General features: G+C 43.2%; 1 protein-coding gene across 3 annotated transcripts in view; it reads left to right on the top strand.

The window, feature by feature from the left end:
- LOC126298774 (1-acyl-sn-glycerol-3-phosphate acyltransferase alpha-like) overlaps positions 1-18,938 on the top strand; it is a 588,589-nt gene that overhangs the window by 297,632 nt on the left and 272,019 nt on the right. Inside the window, exon 1 of one of the 3 annotated variants that reach the window (XM_049990227.1) lies at positions 4,025-4,108. The exons of the other annotated variants lie outside the window; for them this stretch is intronic. The gene's annotated coding sequence lies outside the window, so the exon portion shown is untranslated. Of the gene's footprint in view, positions 1-4,024; positions 4,109-18,938 lie in introns of those variants that run through there. 3 annotated transcript variants of the gene reach the window in all.

The following is an 18,938-nucleotide window of genomic DNA, read 5'->3' as shown; positions in this document are numbered from 1 at the left end:
GATAATTGTGTAATTTACTTGCCCCTCCAGCCAGTGCTTTTGCAGCTCCCAAGTTTTGGTTGGTACGATCTGCGACGCAAGTCAATAATAATTCAATAATAAGCCTTCAAAATGGTTCAAATGGCTCTGAGCACTACCGGACTTAACTTCTGAGGTCATCAGTCCTCTACAGCTTAGAACTACTTGAACCTAACTAACTTGAGAACATCACACACATCCATGCCCGAGGCAGGATTCGAACCTGCGACCGTAGCGGTCGCGCGGTTCCAGACCGAAGCGCCTAGAGCCGCTCGGCCACTCCGGCAGGCGGGACTTAACTTCTGAGGTCATCAGTTCAGTAGACTTAGAACTACTTAAACCTAATTAACCTAAGGACATCACACACATCCACTCCCGAGGCAGGATTCGAACCTGCGACCGTAGCAGCAGCGCGGTTCCGGACTGAAGGCTAATCAATAATGTTAAGTGAGTTGTTGGTCATTGTGGCTATAGACAATTATACACTAATCATTTAAGTTCAACCTTCCTGCAAACAAACGTATGTTTTGCCATTGGTCATCGCCTTCAATGCTCAAGCAAGTGTTGTGTTTTAGCGAGAAAGAAATTTGACTGTCTTGTCGACAGAATACGATTCAGCTGCTAAACTTGATATCAATAATATAAGCAATAGTTTGTTTCTCTCAAAGCAAGAAAATGCAAAGTAAAATTACAATAAAAACACTATTCCTGGAAAGATACGAGGGGCGTCCAGCAAGTAATACATCACTTTTTTTTCTCTTTCAGTTTCGCTTGAAAAAATGTAGAATTTGCTATAGGACATCGTGGTTTGTTATTGGACATCGTGGAATATTCCGCTTCAGCCCCTATAGTTTCAAGAAGTTGTGACAGATGGTGGCGCTATACGTGGCCTTCAAAATGACGTCTGTAACGGAGGTGTGTTCCAAGCACTGAGCTGTAATTGAGTTTCTTTTGGTAGAAAACAAGAGCATCGCAGATATTCATAACTGCTAGACTCCGCCCCCGGTAGCTGAGTGGTAGCCGGCACGGTAGATCAGCGTGTTCGGTCAGAGGGCTTCGTGCTCTCTGTAATAAAAAAAAACTGAGCCAAGGAATCAACGATCAACTTGAACGGATGTCTTGTGACGTCCGCCCAGACCGCACGCAACGAACTAAATCGAAAAAAAAGGTCAGCGTGACGGAATGTCAATCCTAAGGGTCCGGGTTCGATTCCCGGCTGGGTGGGAGATTTTCTCCACTCAGAGACTGGGCGTTGTGTTGTCCTAATCATCATCATTTCATCACCATCGACTTGCAAGTCACTGAAGTGGCGTCAAATCGAAAGACTTGCACCTGGCGAACGGTCTACCCCACGGGCGGCCCTAGTCACACGACATTTATTTTATAACTGCTGGCAGCGAACAAAAAAAGCACGGTGAGTCGTTACGCGAGGCGCTTGTCAACATGGCAACAACATCACGCAAGCCTGTGTGATCTGCCGTGTGCCGACCTGCCGCATACGGCTGTGGCTCTTGCTGTGTGTTCGTCGCCACAGAAATGCAAACGAAATTCCCCGTGACAACGCAAGACCTCACACAAATCTGCGCACCCCAGAGGGGCTCACAAAACTTCACTGGACTGTTCTTCCTCGTCCACCGAACGGCCCTTTCCTTGCACCTTCCGATTTCCATCTGTTTGGCCCAATGAAGGATGCACTTCGCAGGAAGCAGTACGTAGATGATGGCTCTCACGTCGACCTGCAGAGGCGTACCATGTGGAGGCCCTTCCACTAAGGTGGCGTAAGGCCGTCGCATTGAACGCAGATTATGTTGAAAAATAGAGTTTCGTAGCCAAAAGAGTGGGGAATAACATAGTGTATAGCAATCCTGAATAAAACCAACCTGCTTTAAAAAAAAAGTGTGTTGTGTTACTTATTGAACGCCCCTGTATATTTTCGCAACTCTTAATTATAGCCCATTTATGTAATTTCTAATTAATAATTTATACACTATTTATAATTTATGAGGTTCAGGTAAAATCTCTTCTGTATTATACGTCATACTAAAACCAAGGTATAGTAGCAGCCAAAGAATAATATACAGGGGAAGAGACCAAACAGCGAGGCAGCGAGGTCATCGGATTACGGAAGGTCAGGGATGGAAGTCGGCCGTGCCCTTTCACAGGAACCATCCCGGCATTTGCCTGGAGCGATTTAGGGAAATCACGGAAAACCTAAATCAGGATGGCCGGACGCGGGATTGAACCGGCGTCCTCCCGAATGCGAGTCCAGTGTGCTAACCACTGCGCCACCTCGCTCGGAAATATATAGGTCTTACGTTACTTTCAGTTTGTTTAGGAAGTCTATACAATTAGTAATTTATCAGTAAAACCCAGATTTCTTAACGAATCGAACTCCTATGTATAGAATCGTTTCGAACGTCTGATTACAAATGAGTTAATGTGTCAAATATTTGCTTTAAGCATGTTAGCGAGAAAATTTTAGGAAAGTTTTGAAATTATGCTTAAAGTTGTCAGAAGTCGTTAAGATCTCTCATTATGAAACACTACATGAATATAAACTGGGAAATTTGCGCTATATTTTAAGCGGAAGCTTTTTTATCACGCATCTCAATGTTTATGATGCCATATCGCCTGAACTACCTGTCGTACAAAAATATAATTTTGCAGGTACATTCAGTGGTGTATGTGGATAATGTCTGCAAACTATTGCGAATAGTGTTAGTACTAAAGAAGTAATAAATTAAAACGTCATACCTGCTGATGCCGTTTTACTGTAAGAATAGCGGAAGTGTAGTGATGAACTTTTCTCCTTTCATCATTTTGTGGGGGCGCTACAGTCTGGAACCGCGCGACCGCTACGGTCGCAGGTTCGAATCCTGCCTCGGGCATGGATGTGTGTGATGTCCTTAGGCTAGTTAGGTTTAAGTAGTTCTATGTTCTAGGGGAATGATGACCTCAGAAATTAAGTCCCATAGTGCTCAGAGCCATTTTTTTGTGGGGGGTGTCTCCGAGGAAAAATTCAAAAAGATTTGAGGAACGCCGGAACAAAAATCGATAAATCCGCATTTGCTGTCAATACAGAAAGTAACAAATAGTGATCTCTAAATGGCTCCACAAGCTATAAAAAGAAGAAACACACCATAAAACACTTGATGTCGCGTTGTGCTGAAAATTATTTTATGGCAGCATGTATTTTTTCCTCACGTATCTCCCCCCTACAGCACAAACACGCGAATACAGCAAAAGTGGATATACCGGGTTTTGTTCCGGCGCTCCTAATTTTAAATTGTATGTAAAGTTTGTTAGAAGTCGCCAATTCTCAATTACTGGTTGAATAAGTCTGGGCATTTAAGTGCCGTCAATTGCCTTGCCTCGAGAAACATACACAGTTTCTCACGTGGCTTAGTATGTTAAAACTATTAACATAAGATTATACATTTTAATGAGTATTACAGCATTTTAAATTTTTAAATTCTTTCAGTAACTAGGTGAAATATTGAAAATCAAATTTTTAAACCCCTGGTAGATGTTAGAGGGGCAACCTGCAAATTGGTTGGGTTCCGGTTTCCGGGATAGTCGTTTAGTAATATACATACACATTTACTGCAACTTACACTTCATTTGTTGTGTGCAATACTTTTTATGAATACAGTTCATTTAAACAATATTTTACAATAAAGTTTCTTTTATTAAACCAACTGACAAGATTTAAAGTCTGCTAAAACAGCGTAACAAACTGCAGGAAGGTAGTGGATAGTGTTACGGGCGGGGAGGGGAAGGTTGGGGGGGGGGGGGGGGGCGGCGCAGCGCAGCCTTGGCAGTTCTGTCAGGGGGGTAAGATCAGCTGTCAACAGCTCTGTGTATTTCTACGGAGTGCCAACGCGAACCTGCTGTCCGCCGACCTCTACGGCAGTCAGTAGCGTGGTAGTATACACAAGGGTTGCGCAACCTGGAGACGCAGCTGGCGCACGTAATGCTGTGTGAGGCAGGCGCCTGCGCCACACAACTCCAATCACGTGCAACTTGCGCGCGCCAGTGGGAAGGTAGCGCGGCAAGCGGTTAGGCAGTTCCACTGCCTGCCGGCGCTCCGGTAAGTCCGCTGGCGCACTATTCGTTACTCGCTTCTCTGTCACATCTACGGGAACTGATTGCACCTGGTGACAGAGCCCACCCGTTCCTCGAAATCAGTTTCGTTTTACATTCTTAATTTCCAGTGCAGTTATGAGGACAATTCAAACAGAAGTTAAGCATATTTTTGATAGATGGCAGCACTGAGCAACACGGCTGGCGCATGCGCAGAAGAATCTCCAGTACTAAGCGGTGATGAAGACATGTTAGGGGAGACGTAAATGTGGGTGTGTATTGTTGGCGCGAATTATGAACTAACGCACCAGCTAGAAACGTACTCCTCAGCTGAAGTGGCACCAGTAATGTGTGTTGAGATGAGAGTGCGTAGGAATAATTATCCGTACACACAACATTGGCTGCAACCTGTTAGATGATGAGTTACCTTTCCTTACTCTGCGTGAAGTGCAGGACACTCACATGGCTTCATAAGTACGAGAAGTAGTGCTTAAGTTTCAGTCATCACCTCGAAGAAATGAAGTTACGTAATTTTTTTGTTTAGTTTTTTGACAGTAGGGTCTGCAGCATGGGCTAAATCGAAACATACGATATTGTATAAGAAGTCAATTCCGGTAGCCGCAATGTAATCTTTATTTGCTTGTATTTAGAGGTCTCTGCACAACAAGGCTGCCTGTTTCGGTTTACAATGCCATTTTCAAGTGCACGTGCGGATGTTGTGAATAGTGAGTCGTATATACGTCTAGAACGTCATTTTTATAAAACACATTTTTACTTAGGTTTAGGATGATTTGACGATCATATGCGATCCAGAGACCAACTGTGAGCTGTCTGCTATGAAATAATATTATTATAATCACGTATTCTTTATAATACGAAAATTTTCATCACAATCGTTTGACAGATGTTTGACAGTTGGGTACTTAGATAGCCGGCTGCTGTGGTGTCGCGGTTAAGGCGCTCAGTCCGGAACTGCGAGACTGCTACGGTCGCAGGTTCGAATCCTGCCTCGGGGATGGATGTGTGTGATGTCCTTAGGTTAGTTAGGTTTAAGTAGTTCTAAGTTCTAGGGAACTGATGACCACAGATGTTAAGTCCCATAGTGCTCAGAGCCATTTGAACCAATTTTTTGAACCGTCAGTGTGTGAGTCCTCCTCGCACTTGGCCAATCTTTATGTGGTCTTTTCATTTTACGCCGCTTGCGACGCATATTTCTTTTTTTTTTTTCACGATATTTTACATCGCTGTCGTGAGTCTGTTGCAGACTTACAGAACATATTCTATGCCCACGCACTATGACTTTGGAGAGCAAAAATCTTCTCTCTCTCTCCCTCTCTCATCTTTGAAAGTCAGGGATGCCGTGTTTGTTGCAGAGATTTTATGTGGTTAAGAATTTTTTGTATATGTGTTGTCTATGATTTCATATGTTCATCCTTTCTCGTGGTCGAAAATTTCAAGAAAATGTTCTGAGTAGGGCTTGTGTTTCAGGGCAATTTGTTCATTGAGTAAGTCGTGTGGGAAAATTTTCGTATGTTTATTACTCAAAATTTTCCAAAATATTCATAGTGCGTCATTTAGATACATTGTGTAAATTCTGTAGAGTTTTCAGTGTGTTTTGCTTTGTGGTTTTCATTCTTAAGATGTAGGTAGAAAGTTCATCGATTGCTTTCGCATGGTGTCATATGTTCTTTGAACATAATGTTGATGTTTCTTCCTGTTTGCCTGGTGCAGAATTACCTAAAGTTTTCACAAGAAATTTTATAGACTACTGAGTTCGAAAATTCTGAGATTTTGTTCTTTCCTGATCTTATTCGTGTTTTCAGATTACTGGTCGTGCGAAACGCTAATTTTACATTTGTCTTATGTAAAAGTTCGTTCATTTTCTTCGTTATGTGACATAGACATTTCGTTGACACATCTATTACTTTTGTGATAGTTTTAGGTTCTTTTTTCAGTGTTGTATCCTTATGTATGGTTTGTAATTTTAGGTTTTGTTTGTTGGTTGTGCATTCTGAGCAATATATTTCGGAGGAAATTATTTTTCTGTGCTTGCATTCTAGTGTCATAATTTATTTTTGTATTGAATATTGGTCGAATGGCAAATTTACAGTTCTGTTGACCACTGATTTGAAAACTGCATATTTATGTGCATTCAGATGACAAGGATTTTTGTTAATCATGTTGTAGTGTTTGCTGATCAGTATATTTCTTATTTTATTTATTTTTAGGTAAAGAAAATAAATGAAGTTGGTTTCAGTTCATGTGGCAAAGTTTATTTCTGGATGTAAGTTGTGAAAATTTTTGGTATATTTCTTGGACATCAGCACTGATACCATTTATTAGCAATAGGATATCCAGTACTTATCTGTAGTAATATACACTGAAGTGGCAAAGAAACTGGTGCAGGCATGCATATTCAAATACAGAGATATGTAAACTGGCAGAATATGTCGCTGCAGTCGGCATTGCCTATATAAGCAACAAGTATCTGGGGCAGTTGTTAGATCGGTTACTGCGGCTACAATTTGAGGGTATCAAGCTTTAAGTGAGTTTGAACGTGGTGTTATAGTCGACGCACGAGCAATGGCACACAGCATCTCCGAGGTAGCAATGAAATGGGGATTTTTCTGTAGACCATTTCACGAGTGTACCGTGAATATCAGTAATCCAGTAAAAAATCAAATCTCTGAAATCGCTTCGCCCAGAAAAAGATCCTGCAAGAACGGGACCAACGACGACTGAAGAAACTCGTTCAACATGACTGAAGCGCAATCCTTCCGCACATTGCTGCAGATTGCAGTGCTGGACCATCAACAAGAATTAGCGTGCGAACCATTAACGACACAAGGCTTTACACCTCGCCTGGGCCTGTCAGCACCGACATTAGACTGTTGAAGACTGGAAAGATGTTGCCTGGTCAGACGAGTCTGGTTTCAAAGTATATGGACGTGTATGGGGTTGGAGACAACGTCATGAATCCTCGGACCCCGCATGTCAGCAAGGGACTGTTCAAGTTGGTCGAGGCTATGTAATGACGTGGGCCGTGTAATATTGGAGTGATATGGGACCCCTGATACGTCTAGATACGACTCTGACAGATGACACGTACGTAAGCATCTGTCTGATCACCTGCATCCATTGTACATTCCGACCGACTTGGGAAATTCCAGCAGGACAATGCGACAACTCACACGTCCATAATTGATACTTAGTGGCTCCAGGAACACTCTTCTGAGTTTAAACACTTCCGTTGGCCACCAAACTCCCCAGACATGAACATTGTTGAGCGTATCTCGGATGCTGTGCCCCCTCATACTCTTATGGATTTACGGACAGCCCTGCAGGATTCATGGTGTCAACTTTGTCCAGCACTACTTGAGAAATCGTCCATGCTATGTCATGTTGCTGCGTCGCTTCTGCATGCTCGTGGGGGGCCCTACACGACATTAGGCTGGTGTACCAGTTTTTTGTTACCCTTTAGTGTATAATTTTTCCCTGTAAGTGACTGTTGAAACTACAAAATTTCTCCTCTGTTGCATTTATAAATATGTCTGCAATCGTTTGTGCTATACTGTTGCCCATTACAACCCCATCTGTTTGTATATCAAATTTCTTATTAAATTCAAATTAATGTTGAGAGAGGGTAAGTGATAGAAGAAATATGAATTAGTGGGTTGCCATGATAGATATTTTTCTGTATTGAAGTATGATATTTTTCATTGTATCTGTTTTTTCCGCAACTTGTGTGTTGGTGTATAGACCTTTTATGTCGAATTAGTTCAGTTTCACAGTTTGAGGGATTTGTATGTCTTTGATGGTATGGACTAAGGTTCTTTAGTTTTTTATGGTGTGTTTTTTGTATGTACCATGTGATTATAATTAAACTGACAGTGTTTCGAGTGCTGCAGCGTGGGCTGTATTTATCACAGGCCTCTGAAACATCATACATATGTTCATTAATTGGTGCCCAAGGAGAGTATACCTAAAAACTATAGTTCCACTGCCTACCACCGGGTGAAAATATGGCACTGTAAGTAGTCAGAATGTGGCGTGAATGCAGGAAAAGGCGAGGAACGATCAAGCACATAACGGTGGTTCTGGCACTTTTACCGAGATATGGTCACAAGTTACAACATGCATTCCTTATGGTCTCCCAATCAACAGCATGCTGCATCCGTAATCCTAATTTTCGACAGTTGCTCGCACCATATTCAGTGTAATCAGAGCGATTATGTCGTCCTATACTATCCTTCATATCAGAAAGTGTCCAAATACATCCCTGATAGACCCGATCGTTGAGAAATCACATGGATTTAGCTTGGGGGATCTTGATCTTGCCTAGAAATGAAGCAGTCATTACCGAAGGTTTCTCGAAGCATATCTTTCATCTGGCAAGCGACATGTGGTGTCGACCTGTCTTGCATGAAAATAGTTGTGTGGACACAGCCGCGTTCGTGCAAAGCTGGAATCGTGTTTGCACAAGGAAGCCCTCACAACATGTAAATGTTACTGTACACCTAACAGGCCCACGAGGTGTCATCTCCCCAAAAGAAAAACAGACCGACAATGACGGAGTTTGTGAAACGACACCACACAGTCACATAAAGTAAGTGCAACGGACTTTCCTGCGCAACATTTAGCGGAGTAGAACCCCATGTGCGACACTTCTGTACATTTGCGGCACTGTGCAGAGTAAAATGTGTCTCGGCCATCCAAAGCATATTCCCGGACCACATGTCATACATTTCCATTCGTGCCAAAAAACGAAAGGCAAAGTCACGGCGTTGTAGCCTATCTTGGGACTTCATTTGGCGCACATTATGAATCTTGTAGGTATACCAGTGTAAAATGTATTACAAAATCTTTCGAACTGTTAACCAGCAGAGAGGCAATTCCCGTGACACAGCTCGAGCACTGTCTGCAAAATTGGAGGCAGGTGGTGCACGGTCGGCTGTATCTGCAGCAACTTCAACAACAACTGCCAGTCTCCCTATCCCTGCTGCACTAACCGATACACGTGTTTCCTCAGATTTCTTGATCGTATTCTTTATCGAATTTATTGACATGGGGCCTCTTTGCAGCTGTTTCTGCTGGCGATATTCTCGCAATGCAGCGTTGCTATTGCCGCCGTTCTGACAAAACAACTTTACCGGCAGTACATGCTCTTACTCTCAATGGGTATTTCGTTTACTACGGAAAACTTCCTCCTTCTGAACCCTTTACCCAACATTCACTTCACACAAGAAATCTACAAGTGGCAGACAGCATACTGATGTCAAAATAGGAAGCATTTCGTATTCTGACTGCTTACAGCGCTATGATTTCACCTGGTGGCAGAAAGAGAAACTATTATTTTTCATCACACTCTACGAGCGCACCGATCTATGAGCATACGTACGATACTTCAGCGTCCTGTGATGTGCACAGCGTACACTGCAGCACTCAGAATATAACTAAAATTCAGCAGTCAGTTTAATTATAAGCACTGAATTAAACCCACCCAATAGATAGGCTAGTTAACAATTTATTTACTTTTTTAGTTTTTTGGATTCTGATTGCGATGCAAGTACGTACTCCTCGTACACATTGAAAACTGCTCGCCACAATACTATTGCACGCCACTAGAGGTGCCAAAACGAGATGGCGCACCCATTGATAAGATGGAAATGGGCTGTGTCATTTTGTTTTGGCTTTCCTAGAGGAGTGCAACTGTACTATGGCGCGGTGATTTCAGTATGTACCAGGACTGCAGACACGTACCACAAACAAATGAATTACGTAACTTAATTTTTTTGAGGTGATAATTAAAACTTTATGACTACCCCTCATATTGGTTTCCAAACCTATTGGGTTTAGGGACTTACCAATTACGTCAGATCTTCTTCCATTACCATTGAATAGTAAATAATAATAATAATAATAATACATTAAAGAAGCGTAATGGAAATATGTTGCCAGGGAAAGCTATTCAGAAAGCCTGATGGTTAGGGCCAGTTTCTTACGAAAAACAGGAAGTCCAGGTATGGCACGAACTTCCATTAGCCCTCGAGGCGTTCGAAATTTCTGAGTATCGTGTCACGGTTATTTCATGTTGTTGCTTCTTTATTGATTTCATCGCCCATTTCATGCCACTGAAGCTAATCCAACTGAAATAACGAAATGAGAAGTCTTGCAGGGAGACAACATTTTCCAGGAAAGTGCTGTTAATGGAGACAGCTGAAGACTAGTGAACTTCTGGCACTGGAGTCAAAAGCCAATCGTTCGGCAGCTTAGGCTTGGTTAACAGGAAGACTTAAAGTGTTGAAACAATTTGAGGAGCTGCCATGAGTTTACAGAAACTGGGAAAATTGGCCGGCAGCGCCACCGGGTTTTAAGATGCAAGTCATAAGTCTTCTAGGGATTACGTGGTGATTAGAAGTTTTTCACCTGTTCTCCACAGCTTTGATAATAACCATTTTATACTGGTTGTGCCTCGTAAGACATTAGAAATCTTTCATTTGGTGAACGATTCAAGGTATGCGAAACGAGTATTTCGGCAAATGATTGTATGCACAGGGGCATGTATTTTTATTCTATGTTTAATCCTCTCAACTCTTGCATGAACCGAGATATTGATGTATGTTTTAATGGAACGGTATAATTGCATTAATGTCTATGGAAAGCTCTTGAAAAGACGAGTAGAGTGATACAACACTTGTTAATGCCAGCGGTGAAAAGTTTCGCGACAGTATTCGGGAAATGTGCGAAATCTGAAAGGCTAGGCGACCGGAGTCGACCATTACGGTATACACGCCACCAAGTGCGGATCTCATGCCAGGCTCCACTGCTGTATCAAGCCTTTCAACTGGTTATTTTTTCCAAGAAATCTGTTCAATTAAATATGAGTATGCACACACATTTGAAAAAGTGTTACTGTGCCGCTGCTGAAATTAGCGTATTCCATTTACAACATTCACAGCCGTTCCTGTACCTATGTTACATAAAGCAGGGCCACGAGGAAAGACGAGGAGCGTTCAGGAAGTAATCCAACATTTTTTTTCTCGGTCAATTTCGGTTGAAAAAATGCGGAATTTGTTGAGGAACATCGAGGGATATTCTCGCTTTAGCCCCTATAGTCTCATGAGATTCCGGTAGGTGGCGGCTCTATACATAGCCTTCAATAAGGCGTCTGTAACGGAAGTACGTTCCAAGCAAAGAGCTATTATTCAGTTTTTTTTCTTTGACAATCACCATCACATTCAACTAAAAATGAAAAATAAGGTACCATGTGAATATCGTTAGATTTAACAACAAATGAAAAATAATTACTTGTTTTGTAAATAAAGCTGCTTTTTCCTGCTGCTAGTTACTTTATTTATCCCATATGCATTTCGCCTTCTTCTGTTCTAAGGCATCATCAGTGGGATCAATAACGATACAGTTTTGTTAGTTTTAGATTATTAAACAGTTCACTTCGAAATTTTTTTGTAAAAAAATAATTACTTACGATTTGCTAATCTGCGTTTCCTCACATCTGGTCTGGAAGTCGCACTACCACTTTTATCAAAAATGGTTCAAATGGCTCTGAGCACTATGAGACTTAACTTCTGAGGTCATCAGTCGCCTAGAATTTAGAACTAATTAAATCTAACTAACCTAACGACATCACACACATCCATGCCCGAGGCAGGATTCGAACCTGCGACAGTAGGGGTCGCTCGGCTCCAGACTGCAGACTGCAGCGCCTAGAACCGCACGGCCACTTCGGCCGGCCCACTTTTATCACTGCCATATAATCACATCTTTGTGTTCTCGCCTTCCACACACTGTTCACGATGTTTCTCAGTCTTTTTTGTGGTGGACTATTGTTCTTTTGTCACTAGATACAACTATTTCATCGTACACTATTTTAAAAAACGTAAATATTGCGACTCCATTACGTGTTTCATATTCTTTGCTTTGTTTACTTAAATGTTGCCAAGCTAACAAAGTATATGTTCGAGACTAACTTCTATTTATGATGTTTATACCGTGTGGGTGCATGAGTGAGAGAAGGAGAGGGATAGAGCCGACGATTTGTGTGTGTGTGGGGGGGGGGGGGGGGAGGAGGCGGGTGTACTAGTTGTTAGCGAGTGGTTGAAATAAAGTTAAATTTACAATTGTAATATAATATTTGCATAACCGAAAATAAATTTAACAAACTGGGAAAAGAAAATTGAGTTTAGTTATTTAAAACTGTGTCATATGTTTATTGATTTCAAATATTTCCGCATCCCATATCGTATGGGTGGCTTTCTGTTAACAGATGTCCTGCAAAGCTTGAATGTCCCTTTCCTAAGAAGCCAAAGGTCGCTTCGTGACTATATAAATAATATTTTGTAGAGCAAAAAAAAATGGTTCAAATGGCTCTGAGCACTATGGGACTTAACATCTGTGGTCATCAGTCCCCTAGAACTTAGAACTACTTAAACCTAACTAACCTAACGACATCACACACATCCATGCCCGAGGCAGGATTCGAACCTGCGACCGTAGCAGTCACGCGGTTCCGGACTAAGCGCCTAGAACCACTAGACCACCGCGGCCGGCTTTTGTAGAGCATAAGGAAATTGTTTCCGATTCAGTAATATTAGTACTAATGAACTGTGTATGTTCCTGAAGAAACTTAAAGTCTTTTGATTTTGATATGAACCTCGACCTAGGTAGCTTTGAACTTTATACTATTTTGCCTGGGCAGAGGTATCTCCTGAAATATCAAGAAACCGGCTGGAGATGGTACAGTGACTGTTAGCGGTGTACATGTTGTCTGATTTTCATTTTTTTCTGAACGTAGAGCATTTATTACCGGGCAGAGACTATTTTAAGCCTGCGTCGCGGATGACAGCGAGGCTGTCGTCCCTTATTAAGACTGTTTAACAAGTTGAGTCGAGCCGAGAACTGATCTGTGTCCGCGGATCAATATTGTAATCCATCGCATAATGCTCCCGCACATATATAGGACCGCGCTGATTCCAGTCGTCGGCGGCATTCGCAGTGAAATTCGTTATAAAATTCGGTGGGGTATAGGAGCTAATTCGATTTGTGTCGACTCATGGTAAAATTTTGCAGTAATTTGAGCATGGCTGTTCAGAAGATCACGTAGCTCAGAATCTTCTTGTTTTCTTTTTTTTTTTTTACTTTATCTTTTTCTCACATCTACGCGCGGTCGCAATGGTTACTATGAACTTGGCATGGTTAATTTAAGGGGTGGCCGGGTGCCCTTTTCCCCGGGAGACAATATGCAAGTATCTGCGTCCAGTATTATCTATGCCAAAGAGTGCGAAAATTTTTGGAATATTTGCGAATCGTGTAATTGAGGTGGGACTTGGGTACCAGCCCGTTATTTACCTAGTCGAATGTGGGAAACCGCCTCAAAACCACATCCAGGCTGGCCGGCACACCGACCCCCGTTGATAATCCACCCCACCGGCGGATTCGATGGGGGACCGGCGCAACTCCCCATCCCGTAAGCTGCTCTGTAACGCGCACGGCTATGCGGGCGGGTATCGTATAGCTCAGAATGATGATTCGGTGGCACCTATGGTGGACTGGTTAGATTTTTCTACGAACACTGATGACAGTCATCACAACGGATTTAGATTTTTTCTGGAAAGGGATGAATGTCAGATGAGAAACTTCTTGAATAAGTAAACAGCAGTACTGACAGGCAGAGCGCCAAAGTATGATGCGTCGAAAGGGTTGCATCGCGCTGTAAGCTACAAGACATTTTTAAATAAGTTGTAGAGAGTATTTAGTAGAAGAGGAAATTTGCCTACGAATTGAATACACATAACCCAGCCGCAAACTGAATCGAAGACCTGGACAGGGTACAAGCATTGTCGTGTTTACACCCAAGAATCAGGGAGGAAGAGAGGCAAGGGGATAATAACAGCGTACTCTTACAAGTGGAGTGCTTCTGCACAGGTGACCCAACGCCAATACGCATGAATTAAACTCTGACAGGCGCATTTGTTTGACAACGCTCCTCGCACAAGGTCAGTGTACTGTGCCAACGTTTATTCACAGTTTCCGTATAAAACTAATGTACACTGCTGACCATTAAAACTGCAACCCCACGAAGGTGGAATACAAAAAACGTCAAACCGGCGAGAAGTGTGCTATCTACATCTACATCTACATTTATCCTCCGCAAGCCACCCAACGGTGTGTGGCGGAGGGCACTCTACGTGCCACTGTCATTACCTCCCTTTCCTGTTCCAGTCGCGTATGGTTCGCGGGAAGGACGACTGCCGGAAAGTCTCCGTGCGCGCTCGAATCTCTCTAATTTTACATTTCTCATCTGCTCGGGAGGTATAAGTAGGGGGAAGCAATACATTCGATACCTCATCCAGAAACGCACCCTCTCGAAACCTGGATAGCAAGCTACACCGCGATGCAGAGCGCCTCTCTTGCAGAGTCTGCCACTTGAGTTTGCTAAACATCTCCGTAACGCTATCACGCTTACCAAATAACCCTGTGACAAAACGAGCCGCTCGTCTTTGGATCTTAGAAGTAACTGCTGCCAGTGTCTGTTCCGCTATCATACAATCATACAATAAAGGATCCTTCTTTCTATGTATTCGCTATTCATTACATTTGTCTATGTTAAGGGTCAGTTGCTACTCCCTGCACCAAGTGCCTATCCGCTGCAGATTTTCCTGCATTTCGCTGCAATTTTCTAATGCTGCAACTTCTCTGTATACTACAGCATCATCCACGAAAAGCTGCATGGAACTTCCGACACTATCTACTAGGTCATTTATAAATATTGTGAAAATCAATGGTCCCATAACACTCCTCTGTGGCACGCAAGAGATTACTTTAAGGTCTGCAGACGTCTCTCCATTGAGAAAAACATGCTGTGTTCTGTTTGCTAGAAAGTCTTCAATCCAGCCACATTGCTGGTCTGATATTGCGTAGGCTCTTACTTTGTTTATCAGGCAACAGTGTGGAACTGTATCGAACGCCTTCCGGAAGTTTTTGTTTATTAAATTTCAGTGAAACTGCCCATAGTAGGTAGGTGTAACGTCATCTACATTCTGTATCGGATTTAAACAGAGACAGCATCATCGCCTATCGAGACTGCGGTTTCTCATTCCACGATATTGCTGCCCGCGTCGTGCGAATGTTGAACCGATGGGTTCCGGAGGGCCACTATCAACGCCATGCAGAATTTCAACGGTTTCACGTGACTAGCGCCAGAGGGATAGACACACTGAGGTGACAAAAGTCGTGGGACAGCGATATGCACATATACAGATGGCGATAGTACCGCGTATGCAAGGTAACAAAGGGTAGTGCATTGGCACACCTGTCATTTGTACTCAGCTGATTCGTGTGAAAGGTGTTCGACGTGATTATGGCAGCACGACGGACTTAACAGACTTTGAACACGGGATGACAGTTGGAGCTAGACACATGGGTCATTCCGTTTCAGAAATTGTTCAATATTCCGATGTCCACAGTGTCAAGAGTGTTCCGTGAATACCAGACGCAGTGGCCGACGGCATCCACTTAACGAGTGAGAGCGGCGGCGTTTGCTTAGAGTTGTCATTGTTAACAGACAAGCTACACTGCATGAAATAACAGCAGAAATCAATGTGAGGTGTACGAAGTAGGTATCCGTTAGGATAGTGCAACTAAATTTGGTTTTAATGGGCTATAGTAGCAGCTAGCACCATGACATCACTCGAACCGCCTCTCCTGGGCTCGTGACCACATCGGTTGGACTCCAGACAGCTGGAAAACCATGGCCTAGACAGATGAGGCCCGATTTCAGTTAGTAAGAGACGATGGTAGGGTTCGAATGCTGTAGACCACCCGAAGCCATGGATGCAAGTTGTCAACAAGGCACTGTGCAAGCTGGTGGTAGCTCCATAATTGTGTGGGATACGTTTCGTGGAATGGACTGGATCCTGTGGTCGAACGGAACCGATCATTGATTGGAAACGTGTATGTTCGGCTATTTGGAGACCATCTGCAGCCATTCATGAACTTCATGTTCGCAAACAACCACGGAAGTTTTATGGATGACAATGCGCCATGTCATTGGGCCACAGTTGTTCGCTGTTGATTTGAAGAACATTCTGAACACCTCGAGGGAATGATTTGGCTACCCAGATCACCCGACGTGAATCCCAACGAACATTTATGGGACAGAATCGAGAGGTCAGTTCGTGCACAAAATCCTGCACTGGCAACACTTTCGCGATTATGGACGGCTATAGAGGTAGCATGGTTCAGCATTTCTGCAGGGGACTTTCAATGTTGAGCCCATGCCACGCCGATCTGCCACACTGCGCCTGACAAAAGGAAGTCCGACACCATATTAGGAGGTATCCCATGATTTTTGTCGCCTTAGTGTATAGCTCGCTCGACTGTACAAAAGCGTACGGCCGCCTGACGTCCCGTGAGCCTTGAATTCAATTTTTTGCAGCAAGACAAGTATCCGTTTATGTAGTGCGACGCCGACCGGAGTGGCAGTGCGGTTCTAGGCGTTACAGTCTGGAACCGCGAGACCGCTACGGTCGCAGGTTCGAATCCTGCCTCGGGCATGGATGTGTGTGATGTCCTTAGGTTAGTTAGGTTTCAGTAGTTCTAAGTTCTAGGGGACTGATGACCTCAGATGTTGAGTCCCATAGTGCTCAGAGCCATTTGAACCATTTAGTGCGACGATGTGTAGACAATCATGTGCTGTCAACACGGCTACCACCGTTGCGGCTTGCTATGGAGCTGAAGCCGACAGGAGTTTACCGACTGTGGTGCGATTAACGACAACATGGACTAGGAAATGGCAACACAACGTCGTGTTCTTTTTTTCGGAAAGTTCTTGTCCTTTGTATAGAATCACGATATACGTATCTGTCTATGGGCACTCTTTAAAGGAGAACGAACTTTGTCAGATGCGTTCTCATTGTCATGGGGATCCTGCACCTGACGTGATGGTATGGGGCGCCTGTCATTGGCTATATGATTACCTCTGGTTTACATAGCAAGCAACTTGGACAGGAAGCACTATGTTTCTGACGTGTTAACGCCGGTGGCACTACCCCATCTTCAAGGTCTCTGTGACGTTATCTTTGCACGAGGTAAGAGGTAACGCAGCCCTCATGTTACACATTCCGTCCTATTCTTTACAGCTGCAATGTTTCAGAGAGAGAGAGAGAGATCAAAGAACCTACACTCCATATAGAGACTAGTTACAGAACGTCTTTGCATAATTTTAGCAAAAAGCAGTTCGTGAATTATTGTAAGCAAAGCTGTTGGAAAATTCAAAGTGTCATTTATGACACAACTTCCAAACTCTAGAAGGTCTACTGGTGTAATATACGTCTGGAAAGATACATTATTATCGCGTGATCCAGCATCTGCTTTCTGTTGACAGAAGTGGAAGGCGTTACAGCTAAGTTGTCTTTCTGAATGGCGACATCTTGCGCCTGTGTTTCGATAAGCCAGCGCCGGGATATTTTAAATTTTGCAGCAAGTAGTTTCTGTCTTAATAGTTTAGTTGGGATTTATGTTTCCTTGGTTTCAGAGGAATATTTTCGCTGTCTGCTAGGTTATTCGTGAGTTTAAATACTGATTTATTGTACTTATCCATAACCTATCCTTTCAATTTGTGTTCTCAGTACCATTTGATAAGTGGTACAACCCCTTCCTTTTATAGTGCATACTCCCCACTTCTTGAAGGGAATACAGGCTGCTGTGCTCATTTTCTGGGACAATTACGTTTTTCATGATATGCGTCCATTAAATAACACTTAACATAAATTGCAGAGAACGCAGTCTAGAGCTTTCCTCCACTGTTCTACCTGTCTCTTTCTCATACCAGGAGACTCTTCTGCCCCATTATTTAAGTTGACCTTCCCTGAACTCCTTTCTTAAGTTCAGGAGTAAATTCCTTATTAAGATCTTCTCGATTCATTTCTGTGTCGAGATTATGCTAGTAGCTGTTTGGCCTCTTCGTGTGTCGTACTGCAGGGAATATTATACTGCACGGCCAGCGGGCATTTCTTCTTTTTTGGCTCGCAGGTGACCTCTGCTTTCAATTTCTCGTATTCGATTTTTTTTATATCTTTTACGGTAACAACATCCACTATTAAGATGTTCTCAGTTGATCGAATACTGTTTATTTTTAGTTTCTCTTTCTTAGGACCGATAACTTTAGGGATAGTTTCCCTAACTTTCTTGATATCTTTCACTTTCTTCGGTTTGACACATACCGTCAACCCTTGCTTGCCCACTTTCTCGTCTACGTTTTACTTCACCGTCTGAATTGTGAGACCGTTGTTGAAGCCACTGAGTTATGCAATTTTTGAACTTTTTCCACATTCTCCACCCTGTCAACGAGCCTCGCCTGTGGTATAGCCCAAAATATTAATCCTTCTTTAAACACTAACATTTTAGCTGTCGTTATATTCTGTCCGACATTTAACTTCTCGTCCAGGAAACGGGACAGGCATCGGTAAGTTGCCTCAATACTCACGTCACTAGACCTGGTAGCATCTGAACTGCCCGACGCCCCGGTGTCCTTGTCTTCGTCCTTCTCTTTTAGAAGCAATGGTTAAACGTTGCTCACCAGCTGACGGACTGCAGTGACAGGTCGGAGCAGATGTTGCGCCACGACGCCCGCTAACTTAGCTTGTGGGCGTCACGTGGTGCCGGGTGCGACTGTTTCTGCTCACGGTGGAATGTGGACCGTAGCGTAGGCTCAGCACTGCGCAAGTGTACTGCTTGTTCGGCGGAGGAGCAAGCGTCTCGCGAGACACCACACTCACCACAGAAAAAAGCTTCAAAGTTTGTTTATATTGAACCAGAGA

Source organism: Schistocerca gregaria, chromosome X (genome assembly GCF_023897955.1).
Source record: "Schistocerca gregaria isolate iqSchGreg1 chromosome X, iqSchGreg1.2, whole genome shotgun sequence".
Taxonomy (NCBI): domain Eukaryota; kingdom Metazoa; phylum Arthropoda; class Insecta; order Orthoptera; family Acrididae; genus Schistocerca; species Schistocerca gregaria.
Note: the sequence above shows the minus strand (reverse complement) of the source record. Positions and strands in the feature narration are given on the sequence as shown.